Here is an 18356-nt window from a genome sequence, read left to right as displayed (position 1 = left end):
GTGTGAACTACACTTTTCAACAAACTTTACCAAAATTATGAAATTTAAATTATTTTATTACCCACTTTATGCTTCAAACTATCTAGAATCATCTTGTGTACCTAAAATTAATTTTGTAATAGAATTTATATATCAGTGAGTGTAAAGTTTCTGAATGTAAATTAACTTTTAAAATATGGTAGCAGGAACTATGTGGAATGTATATTATAGGATAGAAAGAGGACATAGTGCACAAATTATGTGTCTATCTCAGCATATTCTGAACTTTTAATATGTATATGAAGTTCTTTTTTACATCTCAAAGTCACCTCAATATGTCCACAGCCAGACCTCTGATACTGCTCTCAACCCAAATAATGTCTCCAAAAATGAGTCACCAGGCATGTAAAAGTTACCCTTGGCACTGCCCATTAGACTACGAGTTTTCAAATCACAAAGGAAGACATTCACAGACCAAGCTGCAACCTCCCCACCTATTGGTAATAGGAAAAATAGCTTCAACTCCCAAAATCTCAGAGCAGGTTCTTTATTTACTCTGACAAAAAATTTATAAAAATTCTGTAGAATTATACAAATAACAATAAGAATCTTTCTAGGCCTAGGACATTAGGTTATGAAAAAATGGAACAGAACCTCTGACCTCTTAACCTTTCATTTATCTGGGAGAGACAGACAATAAACAAAGGACATTTTTGCAGTTTTTCCTATCCTGCTTCTCTGACATTTCCCCACAGCAGCAAAGCTGCTAATACAGGACAAGTGGGCAAACTGCATCCAGGTCCATTCATGGGACATCACTCAACATGAACAGAGTCAGAGGAAGAGATAAAATTCGAGACAGAATAACAATTTTGTACATGGTCCCTCCTCTCTCATAATTTGCACTTTTCCTGCAAAGCAACCACCCTTCTGCCCCCAAGAAGTGTCCCTTAATGAAGAACATATGAAGGCAGATATTGTTCCAGTTCTAAGTGAAAATACATTTGTACTTCCAAGTTTGTCTCCTTATGAACCCATTACCTTAGGTGGGGGTGCCATTCCCAGGCATTTAGGAATGGGGTGGCAAAGACCCAAACCACCAGGAGGACATTCCTACTCAGTCAAAGGTCCACTGTGTTCTTGGTTCACTGCATATATGGGTTTTGAAGATGCCAGTACTTGCTTCATGTTTGCCCTCATCCCCCATGGTTTATGTTTGCTGCTTTTCCATGAAGTTAATATACATCTCTTCTTAATTTAAATGCCTACTTTGTAATTGACCATTTTCTTGCCTCAGGACAATGGAGGCTCCTTCCTGTGTCTGCATGCATTGAAAACCTCGAGATTGTCATGGACAACATGGTGATGAAACAGGTTCTGTCATGTGAATGATGGTGTCAGGGACTTATATAAAATGTGTGGAAATGTCCCCTCTGAAGAGTAAGTAGTTGACCTACTTGATACTTGATATAGGTGATATAGATGATGATTTGAGAATTTTGAGCTGATGCTATTTAAATGAGGTTTGGAATTGCACTGTGGCTTCAACGGGTTTAGATGTTTGAGCATGTTTGAGAGGAGAATGTATTTTGCATGTTTGATAAATGAATACATTTGGGGCTTCCGGGTACACACTGGAGACTGAATAATAGTCTGAAAATATTTGTTCCTAAATCTTGGCTTTGGAAGCTTGGATTCAGTTTGGAAGCTGAAAAATTGAAATCAGCATCACTAGTCTGAAATAAAGGTGTCTAAATCTTGGCTCCCATAGATGTTACAAAATCTCAGAAGGGAAGGGAATGGAAGGGCAGAACATAATGAAATTTGAAGATGTTGGTCTTGAAGATTGAAAAAACGTAGTAAAAAAATGAAACCACAAGGGGCTCTGCAGCCACAATCAGTTGATGGAGGTGAGGAATATGTTCTCCCCGGGAGCATCCCAAAGGAGTGTGGCCTTAGAGACACCTTGATTTCAGACTAGTGATGCTGATTTCAATTTTTCAGCTTCCAAACTTGTTAGAGAGCTGATTTTTGTTATTTTAGGTCACCAATTTTCTTGTAATTTGTTTAAGCAGCCATAGAAATATAATATAATCATTAAAACTTAATGAATAATGGAGAATCAAAGGCATTTTTTGAATTAAACATGAAAATGCTATTAAAGGTTGTGCCCAAGTATTTTCTATACATCAGGTGCTGGTCAAAGCATTTTATGTGTCGTGAATCATTTTGCCTCAAAATATCCTACAAAATAGGTGTAATTCTTATATCCATAATATGTCTCAAAAAACTTTCCACTAGAAGTTAGGTCATTTACTCAAGGACACACAGCAAGGAAGTATCAGAGATGTAAAAAAAAATAAATTGATACCTGAAGGAACTAAGTCATGGGGGAATTTGCATACATTTCTAATTAGGGTTAGAGAATTGAGGAATAGCCTTTAATAGGAAGAGAATGACTGACAGTAATACATTTCTATCTTTCAAAGATATTTTTTGTTTTCCAAAGAAAACAGAAGTCAAAAGATCAGGATAGGACTGTACAAGCCCAAGCAGAAAACCCTGAGCAGAAAGGTCTGGCTGGAACCGAGGTTGCAGTAGGGAAGGAGGGAGACAGGCAGACAAGGTCTCTGGTGTGAATTCTGACATGAGAAGACCAGAGTTATATCTTGATATGGATCTGGAGGATGACGGCCAGGAGGGGAGGTAATTGCAGATGACATGAAGGACACTGAGGGGAGTTAATATAAGAACATTTAAGTCATGAAGGCACAGGAACTGGTAGTTGACACATCAGGGGAGAAAACTCTCTGATCTTAATAGCAGAGGGCAGAGCTGCAGCTTTGATTGTTCAGTCATGAGCATCTATCTCTATGGAAAAGGCAGTTTCTGGTGATCCAGAAATCTGATAATATAACAGAGGCTACATGGAGAGAGGTGATAGGTAGATGTCCAGTCCCTCTAAAGTTGTAAACACCATAATCCCTGGAAAATGTGCATGTTACTTTATGTGGCAAAAGGAACTTTGGAGATATGGTTAAGATATAGACCTTGAATTGAGGAAATTATCCTAGATTATCTACATGAACTAAATCTATTTGCATGAGTCCAAAACATTGCAATCCCACAGGTTGTGATGGGAAGAAGATGAAACTGTTGAAGAGGCACCATAGAAATTCAAATTTGCTCTATTTGAGGTGGGAGTAAGGGGTCTCAGTGTGGGAGCCTCTGAAGTCAAAGAAATATATTCTTTACAAAAACCTCCATATGGAATGCAGCCATGCCAACATTTTTATTTTTCATCACTGAGATCCTTTTATGAACTTCTAAATTCCAGGAGTATAAATGATGAGTTTCTAATGTTTGAGCCAATTAGTTTGTGGTATTTTGTTTCAGCTCCCATAGAAAACAAATATGAGATCTTTACTGCATTTTCCTACACTGACTTCAACAACAGGAGATCCAAAAGTCATTTTATCTTTAATTTTCAGGATAAACCTCCTTTTTGTGAAATTGACAAGTTGTAAAAATCCAGGCCTGAGTGGGGAGGACACTTCGAATGAGAACTAGAGAGATTCACGCTCAAGGCTGAAGTGCTGTGAGAGGACAGCTATAAAGTAACTGAGAGAGATGTAGTCCACCACATCTTCAGCCTTGAGCCTGGTGATGCTGAGACTGGAATGTGTAGCTGACCTACTGCCACTGCATCAGTGGGGAACCCCATCCAGCCAAGTGGACACCCGGGAGTTGGCAGTTGAGGGACTTGTCTTTGTTCTGCTGCTACCAGGCCAAGTAGATCTTCTGGATGAAGCTTTATGAAATGCTCTGGGTATATAGTGCTTTTCTCCAGGAGAGCAGAAGATGAGACCATAGTTGACAAACAAAATCAGTTCAGACAAATACCTTATATAAATGCATTACTTTCAAAAATATTTAAAAACATTTTTTACAACATCATTTTTAAAATCATTAGAATTCATTACTTTACTCTTCACCTAATACTAATTTTCTTAATCCTCAAAGATAATAATCTGGATGAATGAAAGTGCTTAAGTTCTCACCTGGGAATCCAAGCAACAGCATCTGATGATCTGGGTCTGTGGCATCATGATTCAGCTTTTGCCCTATTAGTCCCTGCTGAGGTCGCATTGCAGCAAAAGGGCCCTGTGTTAGTTAGATTCAGTTGTCAACTTGGCCAGGTGAGCATACCTAGTCTTGTTGCTGCAGACATAAGCCAATGGTACGTGAACCTCATCTGTTGCTAATTACATCTGCAGTCAGCTAGGAGGTGTGTCTGCTGCAGTGAGTGGCATTTGACCTAATTGGCTGGTGCTTAAATGAGAGATCGCAATGTAGCACTGCTAAGCAGCTCAGCATTCCTCATCTCAGCACTAGCAGCTCAGCCCAGGCCTTTGGAAATGCAGAAAGAAGTCACCCTGGGGAAAGTTGTTGAAACCCAGGGGCCTGGAGAGAAGACCAGCAGAGACCATCTTGTGCCTTCCATGAAAGAAAGAACCTCAGTGGAAAGTTAGCTGCCTTTCCTCTGAAGACCCAACAAAATAACCCCCTTTTATTAAAAGCCAATCCATCTCTGGTGTGTTGCATTCCAGCAGCTAGCAAACTAGAACAGGCCCATATGCAGCACTGGCAGCTGCCTAGGATGCAGAGGGTCTATACAATGCAGAGAGCAATTACAGAAGCAAATTGAATGAGCTATGTGTTGTGGATGCATAAAAGGTAAAGAAAGAGCTAAAGATATCATCATTGCAGATAATACAACTCTGTGACAGTGAAAGACACAGAAATCAGTGTCTAAAATTTCCAAGAAATGTTCATAAGTTGAAATATGAAATAGATTTGCAAAATCAATAGTTTTTATGAAACACACTACATCCAAAATTATGGGCTATGAAGAGCCTCTATTTTCAGTCCATCTCTATCTTAATATCTATACCATCCTAGAACAGTTATCTTAAAAAGATAATATGATATTTTGGATGTCCTGTAGACAAGGAATGTATTAGTATTAGAAGTGACTTGTTCAGGAATATGCTACAAAACATTTAACTTGAATTTTGGAGTCTGGCCAAGACCAGAGGGGCAGAAGTGGGCTGTAAAGTTCACCAGGTTGGAACATTCTCAGGTAGACCAGTCCTCCCTTAACCTGAGATTTCCCTGGGGAATCCATCCTCAGGGGAGCAGCAAATGAGATCTAGAACAAACCTTTCTCTCATGTCAGATGCTGGGAAGTAGACCCACCCAGGTGGATGGGTCTGGAATTTTGGAGCTTTAATTTGCTTTGAACTCCATTTGGTAGCATCCAAAAGCACTTAGCAGAAATACATTTAAAATTTCTCTTGAGAAGAGCACTCCAATCAAAACTCTCAAGTATTCTCTTAAGTAATTTTAGAGCTGACAATATTAGCAAGATGTCAGAGACTTCTCAACATCTTCAAAGTAAGAGATCCTAAATGTGAAAAACATGAGTAATTACAGAGTTACAGCAGCAGATATGTCTCATTAGACCTCAGCTTTACAAATGTCCAAATTTTTTTTTAAGGGAATGATAAAAACGTGAAAATCTTCATAAAGAAAGGAAACTGTAAATGATAGCATTGCACTCTCAATAAAGAACCTCCCTTCAAAAAAATACAGAACCAAGCCTTTTCCTTTGTTCATTACCTGAATCATCACTTCCATGTGAACCCATGTTAACAGGCTTTTTAAAGATGTGACTTTTGGTTAAGGCATGGGTAACTGAATCAATTCAGGTTTTAATCATGATTAACTAGAGTGTTTTATAAACTGAATGAAATTCAGATTTATAGGAAAATCCAGACAGCAGCAAGATGTTGGAAGACAACAGAATGCAAAAGAAATAGAAGGTGTTACTGGGTGCATTGCCCTGGAGGGGGGAGTCGAGAGCCAACGGATGCTGGCAGTCAGCCCCAGTATACCACATCCTTTGTGGAGAAAGCAGCACCTTGCTGATGACTTGATTTTGGACTAGCTTATCTCAACAGTGTAGGAAATGGTATTTCCTTATAGCAAGAATCCCAGGGTGTGCCTGGTTTTAGACTGGTGGGCTGCAGTGGTCTGGGAGAGGTGTGGAGTCCCCTCCCTGCAAGAAAAGAGGGAGGGAGGAGACCATTCTTACACACATATTGGCTGCTAAATAAAACAAGATGGCAGGGACCCACAGCCTTAGTCCCTTCTGGACAGGCACACTCAGTGTTGCGGGCAGTTATCCCTATATGCATTAAAAATAAAGGGATCAGAGAACAGAAAGCATAATGTACCTACTCAGGGCTGTGGGGAACAGGTGACCAAAGAGCACCATCTGCTTAGAAGGTTGGGGAAGGGCATTCTGAGCAGCTGCTTTCCTGTCCCTTTATCTAGGTCGTTTTGGAAGGGGGCTGCACTCCCTGCATGGGACCATGGCTCTGGTTAGGCTGTGAAATACAACAAAATGAAATCATCAACTTGAACCCAATCAAAAACAGAATCTTAGACAAGGGAGGAAAAATGATTTTCAAGATAAAATTATCAAGATAATCAAGTGTCCAGAAACACTGAAAAATTACAAGCGACATTAACAAACAAGAAGACATGGCCACACAAATGATCAAATTAAAATGTTAAAGGAAATAAAGTATTTAGAACATCTAATCAATTATGTTCATGCAAAACTCCTAATTAATTTCAGTAATGTTAAAAAGATAAAGTATATCAACAAGCCCAAGGAGAGCATAAAGATGAATTTAAAAAAATACATAAAAATAGCAGGTTTATGGAAATGAAAGATACTATGGATGAATTTAAAAATATTCTAAAAGGACAACTGGCAATGTGAAGTGGCCAAAGAAAGGATCAGTGAAGTAGAGGACATAGCAACTTAAACATGCAAAAGAAAAAGTGGAGAAAAATGTGGAAAATTTTGAACTGGGTCTCAGGGAAATGATTGCAGTTCTAAACTTAAAACAATGATTACACTTCTAAACCAAAAGCAATGTTCAAACGAAGGTGTCCAGACAAAGACAACATACCCTGACTCTGAGGAAAGACCAATGGCATCTGTGTTTCTCTGTGACATGGGAAGGCACACAGTGATGTCTGCTGGCTCTTCTCTCTCTGACTTTCTATGTGTCCTTGCTTGTACCTCCTTGAACATTTCTGCATCTGAGCTCTCTCCAAAAAGTTTCAGCCTTTTATCCTCTCTAAAGGACTCCAGAAAATGTTATTAACCACAACCAGGAATTGGGTGGATCCTATGCTGATGAAAACAACCTAATCAAAACCCACAATAATGGATTAGAAGAGTGTAGCTTTTCTGGGGTACATAACAGATTCAAACATGCACACCTTTTTATCTTAAAAACAGATAAATAGGGAGATAAGTAATAGATCTGACAAATACACTCCAAAGGATAAAAGAGTTGAACTAAGGACGACTCACTGTATTAACGTTGACTGTTAATGGATTAAACTCCTCAAGAAAAAGACACTTTTGGCATAATGGATAAAATATAAGGTCCAACTACTGGCTTTTAAAAAGTGACTCCTTTAGACAAAAGGATACAAATAAGTTAAAAGTGTAAGGACAGAAAAATGATATTCCACACAAGCAGTAATGAAATAAAAGCTTGGACAGCTGGCTACTAATACCAGAAAAAAATCACATTAAATGCAAAAGTTCTATAAGGTATAAAGAAGGAAACTATGTATTAATAAAAGGGACAATCCACCAGGAAGAAATAGAAATCATAAGTATGTATATACCTAATCAAGGTGGCCCAAATTCTTGAGACGAACCCTGGGAAAACTGAAGTTGAGAGATTGGTTTCTCTACAATCTTGGCAGGAGACTTCAACACACCACTCTTTGCAATAGTGCATCTAAACAGATGATCAACAAGGACAAAGAGAATCTAAATGATATGACAAATAAACTAAGTCTAACAGATATATATAGAACATTAAGTCCAAAAACACCACTATAAACATTCTTCTAAGTGCTCATGGAAAATTGTCCAGGATAGACCACATGCTGGGGTACAAACAGGGCTTAAAATATTTGAAAAGATTGAAATTGTAGAATGTGCTTTCTCTGATCATAATGAAGTGAATCAGGAAATCATGTACAACTATAGATCTGGAAATATCCCTAATATATGGAGGTTGAACTGTATGTTCTGAAATAATTTTTCATCAAAGAAAAATTGAAAGAGAAATTATGTTTTGTATTTATTGTTACTGTTCCTTTCATTTTTTGTTTTTATTTTGTTTTACTTCTCCATGATTTTCTTGCTTTCTATGGTTTTCTTTTGGCGTCATATATAATTTGATTTTCTCTTATCTATATGCATAGCATTAAATTCTTTTTAAATTTATTTTAATGGTTGTCCTAGACTTTACAATATATATTTACTACTTATCTATATGCATTTTCAACCTACACTGTCACACTTCACACGTACTGCATATAACATAAGAGTTGTTCCAATTTTTCCCCGTACCTCTGATAGCATTGTTGTCATGTATTGCTTTATTGTTTTACAATAGAACATAGTGTCATGTCACTTAACCATAAATTATCCAAAATAGTATTACTAGTATTAAGAACAAAGTGTTGTCCACTACATCAGTCAAAAAAAGAAACAGAAAAGATTCTATTTTACCTAGATTTATTTCCTCTCAAATGCTTTCCCTTTCCCTAGATAAATCTGCATTGTCAATCTATATCATTTCCTTTCTCTCTGAGCAAGTGTGTTTAACATTTCTAACAAGAGAAAATTGCAAATGCCCCCACATTTTGTTGTCTGAGACACTATTTCTCCTTCAATTTTAAGGGCAGTTCTGGATGCAGAATCCCAGATTTTATGGGTGATTTTTTCTTACATTAAATATCTCACTCACCTCTTCTTGCTTGCATGGTTTATGCATAGATGTCAAATATCATAATTACCCTTTTTTCTCTAAAGGTAGGATATTTCATTCCTCTGGCCTCTTCCAAATTTCACTGTTTTTTTTTTTTTGATCCTCTGCAGTTTGAATATAATACACATAGCTGTATTTGAGGGGAATTTATCTTTACTGGTGTTCTCTGTGCTCCCTAGATATGGGGTCTCATGTTTTCCAATAATTTTGGACAATTTTCAGCTATTATTTCATCAAATATTTCTTTCTTGCCCTTGGTATCCATATTTGCATGTCACACATTTTAATTGCATTACATTTGTCAGATATTCTTCCATTATTCTCTTTTCTCACTTTATTTTTAAGATTAGATAGATCCGTTGCTACATCCTCAGAAAGAAGAAAGTGAATGTCAGTCCTATCACCTAAGGAACTGATTCCATCCAACCATGTCAGCTTGGTTTCAACTTGCTACTGCTGTCAGAATGCAAAACACCAGAAATGGATTGGCTTTAATAAAGGCAATTTATTATGTTACAAATTAGAATCTTAAGACCATGAAAGTGTCCAAGTTAATGAACCCAAATGAGGACATCCTCTCAGAGGAAAGCCAGTAGCTTTCTCTCCAAACATCTGTAGACTTTCATTTAGCTCCCCTGGAGCCAATTATGGGATTTGGCCTCTTTGTTTACTTTGGTTCTCTCCAGGTCCTGGATATTCATGTGAGTCCTTGTTTATCACTGGGGTAATTCTGCCTGTATCTCCATGTGTCTCAGGCAAGGAGAGTGGATCCCTCCATGTATGTGGAAAGGATGAGTTTGTCCTAAAAGCAGAGTGCAGACCTTCCTCCTCAGTGTTCAGGAAGGGTTTTGCTGCCTCAATGCTCTCAGGTCTGGAAAGATTGTAGCTCTACTGACTCCTTGATTTTAGCCTTGTTAGACCCTGAGCAGAGAACCTTCCACAGTGTATCCAGGCAGCCCCCTGACCTGTAACACTGTGAGCTAATACATTGCTAGTTGGTTATTACATGATAGAAAATTTGTTCATTAATGTTCCTCATGTTAAAAGAAGAATTATACATTCAGAGAGAAGTAATCATCATCCCATGTATTCCCTGGGCAAGATTCTGACGGTACTTCTATCTCCTGAAGCAAAGTCTTATCTGTCCATTTCACCCACAAAGATTTTCCTAATGGGTTTCCACTTCACACAATGTGGATTGAATACTGTGCTATAAAAATTAAAGCAGAATTAACTTTTAAGATGGTCATGGTCTGTTCCTGATTGTCCTCATGTCCATACCCCCTGAGGAAGGTAACAGTCCTCAGCAGGGCTCTCTTTTAGAGATGGGAGTGAGCTGGGGACATCCCAAGCAGACCTGAAACATACTGCTTAATTGCACAGAAATGTCAGATGTCCCAGTGTGGAAGTTTCCTTCCACCTGGGGCATCACATAACTGTTTGTTTTTTGTCTTCATCTCAAGAAAAACAAACTATTGTTCTTCAATTTCTTTTAGAATGTATAATTCTAAATTTAGATTTATTACTGGATACATCCTCTGTTAACATGGGAACAATCTCTTAATTCGAGATAAAATTCTACCTGACACCTCCTTTTACATTTACTTGGCAGCTCATACTGCCACATGTTCTTATTTGGGACACTCAGTACAAGTGTCCCTGTTGCAGATGTCATCAGACTGAGATGTAAGGGCCATGCACATGCAGCCACCTTTACCATGCATCAGGGTTCTCACATAACCGTCATGGTCTCTGGGATCTCCTTTCCTCACTTGGCTCCAGGGCCCCATGAAGGTGACCAACTCCCTCTTCTGTATAAATCAATGAATATGATGAGTTTGATAATTGTTAACAAACAGACAAATGCTCCTCAGTAACACTGAAATGATGAGATTCATGGACAAACTCATAAAATACTCATGGATAGAATAAAATGTTATACTATTCATGTAAAATTGGAGCACTGCATTAGCAGTGACCATGACGTTCTTTTGTAAAGATCACATAATTTTTCTGTAATTAATTCATGAAAACCAAATTGAACGTGGTGCCTTGGATTAGATCTTAGAAAAGGAAAATTACATGAGAAAATAAGTGATTAGTATGATTAAAGTGTGGATTTTATTTAATATGACTCTCCCATGTAAATCTCTTAGTTTGATAAGTGTGGGATGATCACATAACATGTTACCTTTAGGGGCAAGTGGTTGAGTTTGTACAGGAATATTGTACTATTTCTGCATCTTTGCAGAAAAAAAAACAAAATGTATTCCATAACTAAAACTTATTTTTACAAGCACATGGAAAGATTCCTTAGTATATTTGAATGAATATTGGATGTGACTAAGGGAGTCTGTCATGAATGACAATGTAAGATCTTCCTTCCCCCTTCTGGAGTGACATTATAGCTCTTATACTAGACATTCAGCATCTCCCCTTGTAAGTGAGACTTAACAGTATTTGCAATATATGCTTCTTTGGAACCTAATTTTTCTCACCTCATTAGACCCTTTTGTCCAAGCAAACATCACCTAGAGCAACCCTCTCAAACTTGGATAAGTGTGCCCCTGGGTGACACCAAGATTTTATCAGAGCTTCATGTGCAAAAGAGGTTTAAAACAATTCAATTCCCATAATTTGGTGTCTTGTGCAAAACTCTTTCCTAAAATAGATAATGAGAAGAATGGTCCAGTTGTGTTGCTGACACTCCTTTCCTACCTTCAAGTTAGGTAATTTTTCTGGATTTGTGCTTTAGTAATAAAAAAATTCCATCACTTACTTCACCATAGACAGTTCCTTGGGAACCAGAACCCCTGCAGCATCAATTCCAGGGACATTCACACTGCCACCAGGATGGACGTTACAAATAGAATGACACCAGAGATGGGCAACAGTCTTGTGGTGCCCAGTGTTTCATTCCAGAATGCAATTGTGGAATTTGAAAATTAAGTCATTGCAGGAGTTCTTGCTCAATTTCTTCTTTTCCTACCCAAGTAACACTATCCAGTCCAGAAGCTCTTCTTCCATACTAAAAATTTCATTAAGAAAATTCAAATCATTAGAGTTAAAATATGTTTTTTTGAAGTATATGAGTTTATTCATATAATATAGATATTGTTGTACTCTTTGCAAAAATTGTTTCTCTGCTAAGGAAGCCAAGCAAAAGATGTGGAACTTTATGTACCTTATTTGTCCAACAAAACATAGAATCAAAGATATAGAAAATACATTTAGAAGAACCCTCATTTTATCTAAGGAAAAACCATGCTTCAGAGTGATACTTAATTTTTAAGCGATAAAAATGGCAAATTGCTGTTGGGGCCAGTGTTGTTAAAACAGTTCTTCTTTTGAGAAATGCATGTAAACATCCTTGCACAGGTGAATAACTTCTAGTTTCCATGTGTCCCAAGACATACGGTAAATAGCAAGTGTTTCATGTAAGTAGCACATTTATCATCTTGTCTTTATTGAGAAACAAAAATTCAGTAGATGATTTTTTGTTTAGCACTCACTTTTATTTATCTACCTTCTTGTGCCGGCAAATGGTGCCATGAAATTTAAAAACAAACTGTAATCAAACAGTAATATCATCACAACATACACCTACACTAAATGGAAGAAAAGAAACCCCTATAGTAAGATAACAAACTGTCCTCTGTTACTTGTACACTTGTGCAGCAGGACTCCTGAGCATTTACTCCAAAAATATTTCTCAAATAAATAACTGGCAGCTTCCAACACTAACACTGCAGCCACTGAGTGCACCTGGTCACTTCGTGCACTAAAGAGTGCACAGCCCAGAGCAAAGCTCAATTGGGCAGGGTGCCAAGAGCCTGCAGGGACAGATGCACCAACCAGGAGGATTCGGCTGCCCCAAGGTGTAAAGGGAAAGGGCGAGGAGCAAACGAAAGATGATCATATTCTCTCTCAGATTGAGCTATGTTTTTGAGAATTTAATCTCTTCACCACACTTAGATCTCATAAAGTAATTGTATCAGATGCTGAGAGTAAATCATTAATAAATAAAATATCTTTAAATCTGACATGATTTGTTTAAATGCAGCTATTACTGACACTTTAATAGAAAATTAAAAAAACTGAGACAAATGCTTAGGTGGATGGTACTCTGCAAATTTATATGACAAAAGCACTGTTCAGAATGGCACGAAGAAAAAAAATCGCCCTCAAAAGGAATGAATTCATCCAAAAAGTGTAAATAACTCAAGGACACATTATCTGCAAAGATTGTCTCTGTTTCCAAGATGAGCTGCAGATCAGAATCAGGTGGGAAACTTGTTGTAAATATGACTCTTTCACAACTAGACAAATAGTTCCAAGTTCCACAAATTGAGATTTCAGAATCAGTACTTTAGTGAAATCCTAAGATTGTGTTTTTGTAGCCTGTCTCAGCAGTCAGTGAACAGGCATTTAGAAACCAACTCTACCACACACCAGCAACATGGGGAATAAGAATAAAACTAATTTCACCTGGTTTATATGAGGGTGAAAGCAGACATTTGAAACGTATTTTAAAAATTAGTGATTATCATAATTATTCAAATATTAAAGTATGGACAACCCAGCTAATGACTGAACATGACTGTTCAGTGTAGGAATTAATAATCCATGGCTGAATTCAGTGTGATGTGGAGTGAGAGGAAAAGCACCAAGGTGCTGAGTGTTCAAGAAAAATGCAGTAATAAAAATGATATGCAGTAACCAGAGGACTCTAGAAGTTGGAGGATATATTTATGTTTTGATAAAAATTGCAGCTACAGTAGACTGAGAAGAAAGAGGCACTTGTGCAGCATGAGAAAGATGGCAGTGCCCACATGTGGTCCAGGGGCAAGGAATTGCTATAAGCATTTGCAAGTATTGGCTTATTGTGCCTCATGACATTCCTACAAAATAGAAGCAATTATTTCAGCCATTGAACATGTGTGAAAACCCAGCCACAGAGTAGTAAACAAAGTTCCCAGAGCTAGCAAGGGTCAAAACAGTATAAAACAAATTTCATATCTTAAGGATGAAGGTCATGTTATACTCATTTATGGTATTTTGGTTTTCTAAAGCTGCCAGAATGTCATATAAGAGAAATAGGTTAATTTTGTTTCAGGTTTATTTGATTACAAAATTACAGTTCCTAGCTCAGGAAAATGTCAAAATTAAAACATCAAGAGGAAGAAATCCTCTCTGAGGAAATGCTGCTGGCATTCAGGGTTTCTCTGTCACAAGACACAACACATGTGATATCTGTTTGTCCTGCTCTACTGGTCCTGGTTTCAATGATGGTATCCAAAATATAACTGGATATTTCTGTCTCTATTCTCCTGATTCACCTGATGTTCAAGTTTGCAAACTGCTAGGATGTAATATACCAGAGACAGAAAGGCTTTTACAAACAGGAATTTTGTATTAAGTTGCAAATCTACATGTTCTAAGGCTGTGAAAATGTCCAAATTAAAGCAAGGTTGTCTAAGATTAGAAGCATCCAATGTAAGGCATCCAGGGAAAGATTCCTTGGTTTAAGAATATTGATTATGTCCTCAGTCTCTTTCCCAGCAGGAAAGACAAACAGAAACATGGAGACATCTGCTAGCTTTCACTCCAGGCTTCTGGTTTCATGAAGCTCTCCAAAGGTCTCTGACTGTATGGGCTCTAAAGCCCTTTCCAAAATAGTTCCCTTTTAAAGGGCTCTAGTAAGCAACCCCATTTTGAATGGGTGGAGACACATTCCATGGGAAAAATCATAAAATTCCCATTTCATAATATCAAATGAAAATTAAAGGACATGGCTTTTCTGGGGTCCCTGATAGATTCAAAGTGGCACACATATCTTTTAACCTCTTATAAAGGACTCCTGTGAATGATTAAGACCCACCTTCACAGCTCAATTGATATATTCTAACAACAGTTTCCAACCCATATTAGGTCTATCAGCACAAGTCTGACTTAAAAGAACACTGCATTTTTTTGGGGGGGGTACATAAGACCTCTAAAATAGCACATGTGGGTACTTAGGTTTAGTGAATTAGAGAATGGTCTTTAGGAGTATGAATGAGAGAAATGACTTTCCTTCCTTTTGGTTTTGCTTTCTTCTGTTTTTAGAAGAAAAGACAGAATTGAGCAAAGGAACTAAGTAATACCACAAAGAACTACAGTCTGGAAATGATGAGCAGAAAGTCCTGGCTGGAAAGAGGGTCCAGTAGGAAGGAACAGTGGGAAGCTGTACATAGTCAGTGGTGGGGATTTTTAATCTGAAGTGGCCAGGATTATATCTTGAAAATCCTTTGATGTGGGAGAAAATAACACAGAAAAATGGGAAAGAAATTGAGAAAGAATTTAAACAGGAAGGTTTAGTATTGATTCCTCAGAGTATAAATCTCATTGGGTCTCAAACAAGTCAGGGCTGCATGGACTTTGCTTGCTTCAGTCATGTGCATCCATCTGTACAGAACTTACTGACAATGGTCCTGACCATGTGAGAAATGCAGAGGGTTTTGTGAGTCAGATTAATAACCCCAAAGACATTCACAAAACTAATTTTGAGTCTGCAATCTGTTCCTCTATATAGCAAAAAGGACTTTGAAAATATCAAGCAGTATGTAGATGCTGAGATGGCAAATTACCCTGGATTATCTGGGTGCCCCCTGTGAAAACATATGAGCCCTTAAAAGAAAACAACCAGGTGGTGTGACAGTGGCTAGGTGGCAGAATTCTTAACTGCCATGCTGGAGATCAGGGTTCCATTCTTGGTGCCTACCTTTGAGAAAAAAAAAGGAAAGAACCTCTCAGGCCTGTGGTCAGGGAAACATGTGACAACAGAAGCAAGGTCAGGAGATGAAGTGCTCATTTCTGTGAAGAACTGTGAAGGGGGCACCAGCCAGGGAATTGGCAGGTCTCTAAAAGTGGAAAAGGTAATAAACAGATTCACCCATTGAGGTTAACACAAGGGGACACTGCCACACAAGGATTGTAGCTGAATGAGATCCATTTTGCTCTAATGATTTGCAGAACTGTAAATGAGACATTTCTAGTGTTTGTGGGAGTTGTTACAAGAGCAATAGGAAACTAAAACAAGGATCTTTACTGCATTTTCCCACAGTGATCATCACAAAAATGGACTAAATAAACTGGACCACTTAAATGTCCTCTGGATCCTGAAAACCTCCTTGAAAAGAAATCAGGAGGCAAATGCCAAAGCAGATAGAGGAGGCAGGTACATCTGGGGTTGTGTGAAGAGGAAACAGCTACTTCATAAGTGACTCACTGACAAGCAGCAGAGAGGAGGAGGTTGTATTCAACAGTGAATCACAACAGGAAAGTCATAATACTTCAGACAGAAGTAATCTGTCTTCAGCCTGGAGCCCAATGATGCTGAGAAGGATGTCTGCTGTTATCAACTGCCAGGGACCTGTCAGGGATGCCAAATGTCCAGTGAATTAGAGGTAATGTGCAGTTTAGGGCATGTCCTGGCTTCTGTTGAGTGCCAGTATGAAAGTATCCTGATCCCCAGAAAAGCCATGTTTGAATCTTATTCCAATCTGATGGGAGCAGCCATTGCTATTAAAGCTGATTCAAATTGTAGGTTGGAATCTTTTGATAAGATTATCTCCATGAATTGTGAGACACTCAATTGTTGGAGTGACTTTTGATAAGAGGAAGACGTGACTCCACCCATTTCAGGAGGGTATCAATTATTTTACTGGACTCCTTTAAAAGGAAATATTTTGGAGAGAGTCAGAATTGACAGGAGCCTCAGAGCTGACAGAGTCTTGAGCTGACACAGATGCTGACACTGGGAGAGCAGAGACATGAATGTTTGGAGATGTTTGGAGCCTAGGAAGTGTCACCATTAGATGTTAAACAAACCAGACCCTAGGAGAGTCAAGGGAAGCCAAAGGATGAAATCCAGCCCTGGAGAAGCAAAGTGAGGAGCCCATACAGGAAGAGAGGCTGAAATCAATGGAGCCCAGGAGCAAGGGAACAAAAGATGCCAGCCATGTGACTACCCAGCTGACAGAGGTGCTCCTGACCCATCAGCTTCCTTAAATTAAGGTATCTTTCCTTGGAGGCCTTAGTTTGCACATTTTTATAGTTCAGAACTGTAAAATTGTAACATTAAATTCTCCTTTTTAAAAGCCATTCCAGTTCCGGTATATCACACTCTAGCAGCTTGCAAACTAACATATGCCAGTACCAGGCTAAGTAGTTCTTCTGACTGAGACCCCATAAAATACTAGGGCTGGACTTGCAGCTGAAGGTGACCCTCAGACCTGGAGCCACAGCCAAGGAGACTGGAGACTCAGTCGTCACATGGTCCCGATAGGCACCTGCAATTAGAATGAACAAATAACACAGATGCATGGATTATGCCAACAAATTCAAAAGCAGCTTGTCCACACTGTTTCCTTGTGATTATACATACCTCAGAGACCTATTTCATTCAAGATTCTATATAATGCTATCTGGAAATTACAGCTATTTCCATGTGTATCTAAAGTAGTTTTTCCTAATCTACAAAGATTCAAACCTTGTTTGCTTGAGGTTCTTTTACACCTTCCACCAGAGTCCCAGAGCAGCAACATCAGAGAGAGGTAGGTACCTGACCATGACAGTTCACCCTTGTCAACTTGGCAGCTTGAGCAAAATGGATACCAGTAGCCAAAAGAGTGAAAAAGGACACTTACCTTACACCCTATACAAAAATTCATTTAAAGTGGATCAAGCACCTAAATACAAGAACTAGTACAATGAGAGCTCTAGAAGAAAAGGTAGGAAAACAAATTCAAGACCTAGGAATAGGAGGTAGCACCATAAAACTTTATACCCAAAGCACAAGCTGCTCAGCATACCTCATCTCAGACTCGCATCTCAGCCCAGGACTTTGGAGATGCAGAAAAGAATCACCTCGGGGAAAGTTGTTTCCAGAAACCTGGAAATAAGGCCAGCAGAGATCACCTTGTGCCTTCCCATGTAAGAAAGAACCTCAGATGAAAGTCTGCTCCCTTTCCTCTGAAGAACTACATGCTCTTAATAAATTAAAAAATTTGACCTTTTATTAAAAGTCAACCCATTTCTGGTGTGTTTTATTCTGGCAGCTAGTAAAGTAAAACACCTTCAAACTTAAACCCAAGAGGCAGATGCATGTCTTTAATTCCTTAATACAATCATTACAAAGCAAATATAGCAGACTCTCAGAATTTAACAACTGCAAAATGAAGGAGAAATTAATGAAGAAAAGGATTAACTATAACAAATCCATTCACAAACATAACACTAAAATAGAATAATGAATTGTGCATGCAAACATATAAAATATTGTAAATTTAATGGAAGTATAAAGACATTAGTATAAAATAAATACCCAAGGGAAAGAAACTTGATGGATATCTAGTGCTGTTAAATATGAAAACACTGTCTTATTGTTGACAAAGACTG

This window comes from Tamandua tetradactyla, chromosome 17, assembly GCF_023851605.1.
Source record: "Tamandua tetradactyla isolate mTamTet1 chromosome 17, mTamTet1.pri, whole genome shotgun sequence".
Taxonomy (NCBI): Eukaryota; Metazoa; Chordata; class Mammalia; order Pilosa; family Myrmecophagidae; genus Tamandua; species Tamandua tetradactyla.
Note: the sequence above shows the minus strand (reverse complement) of the source record.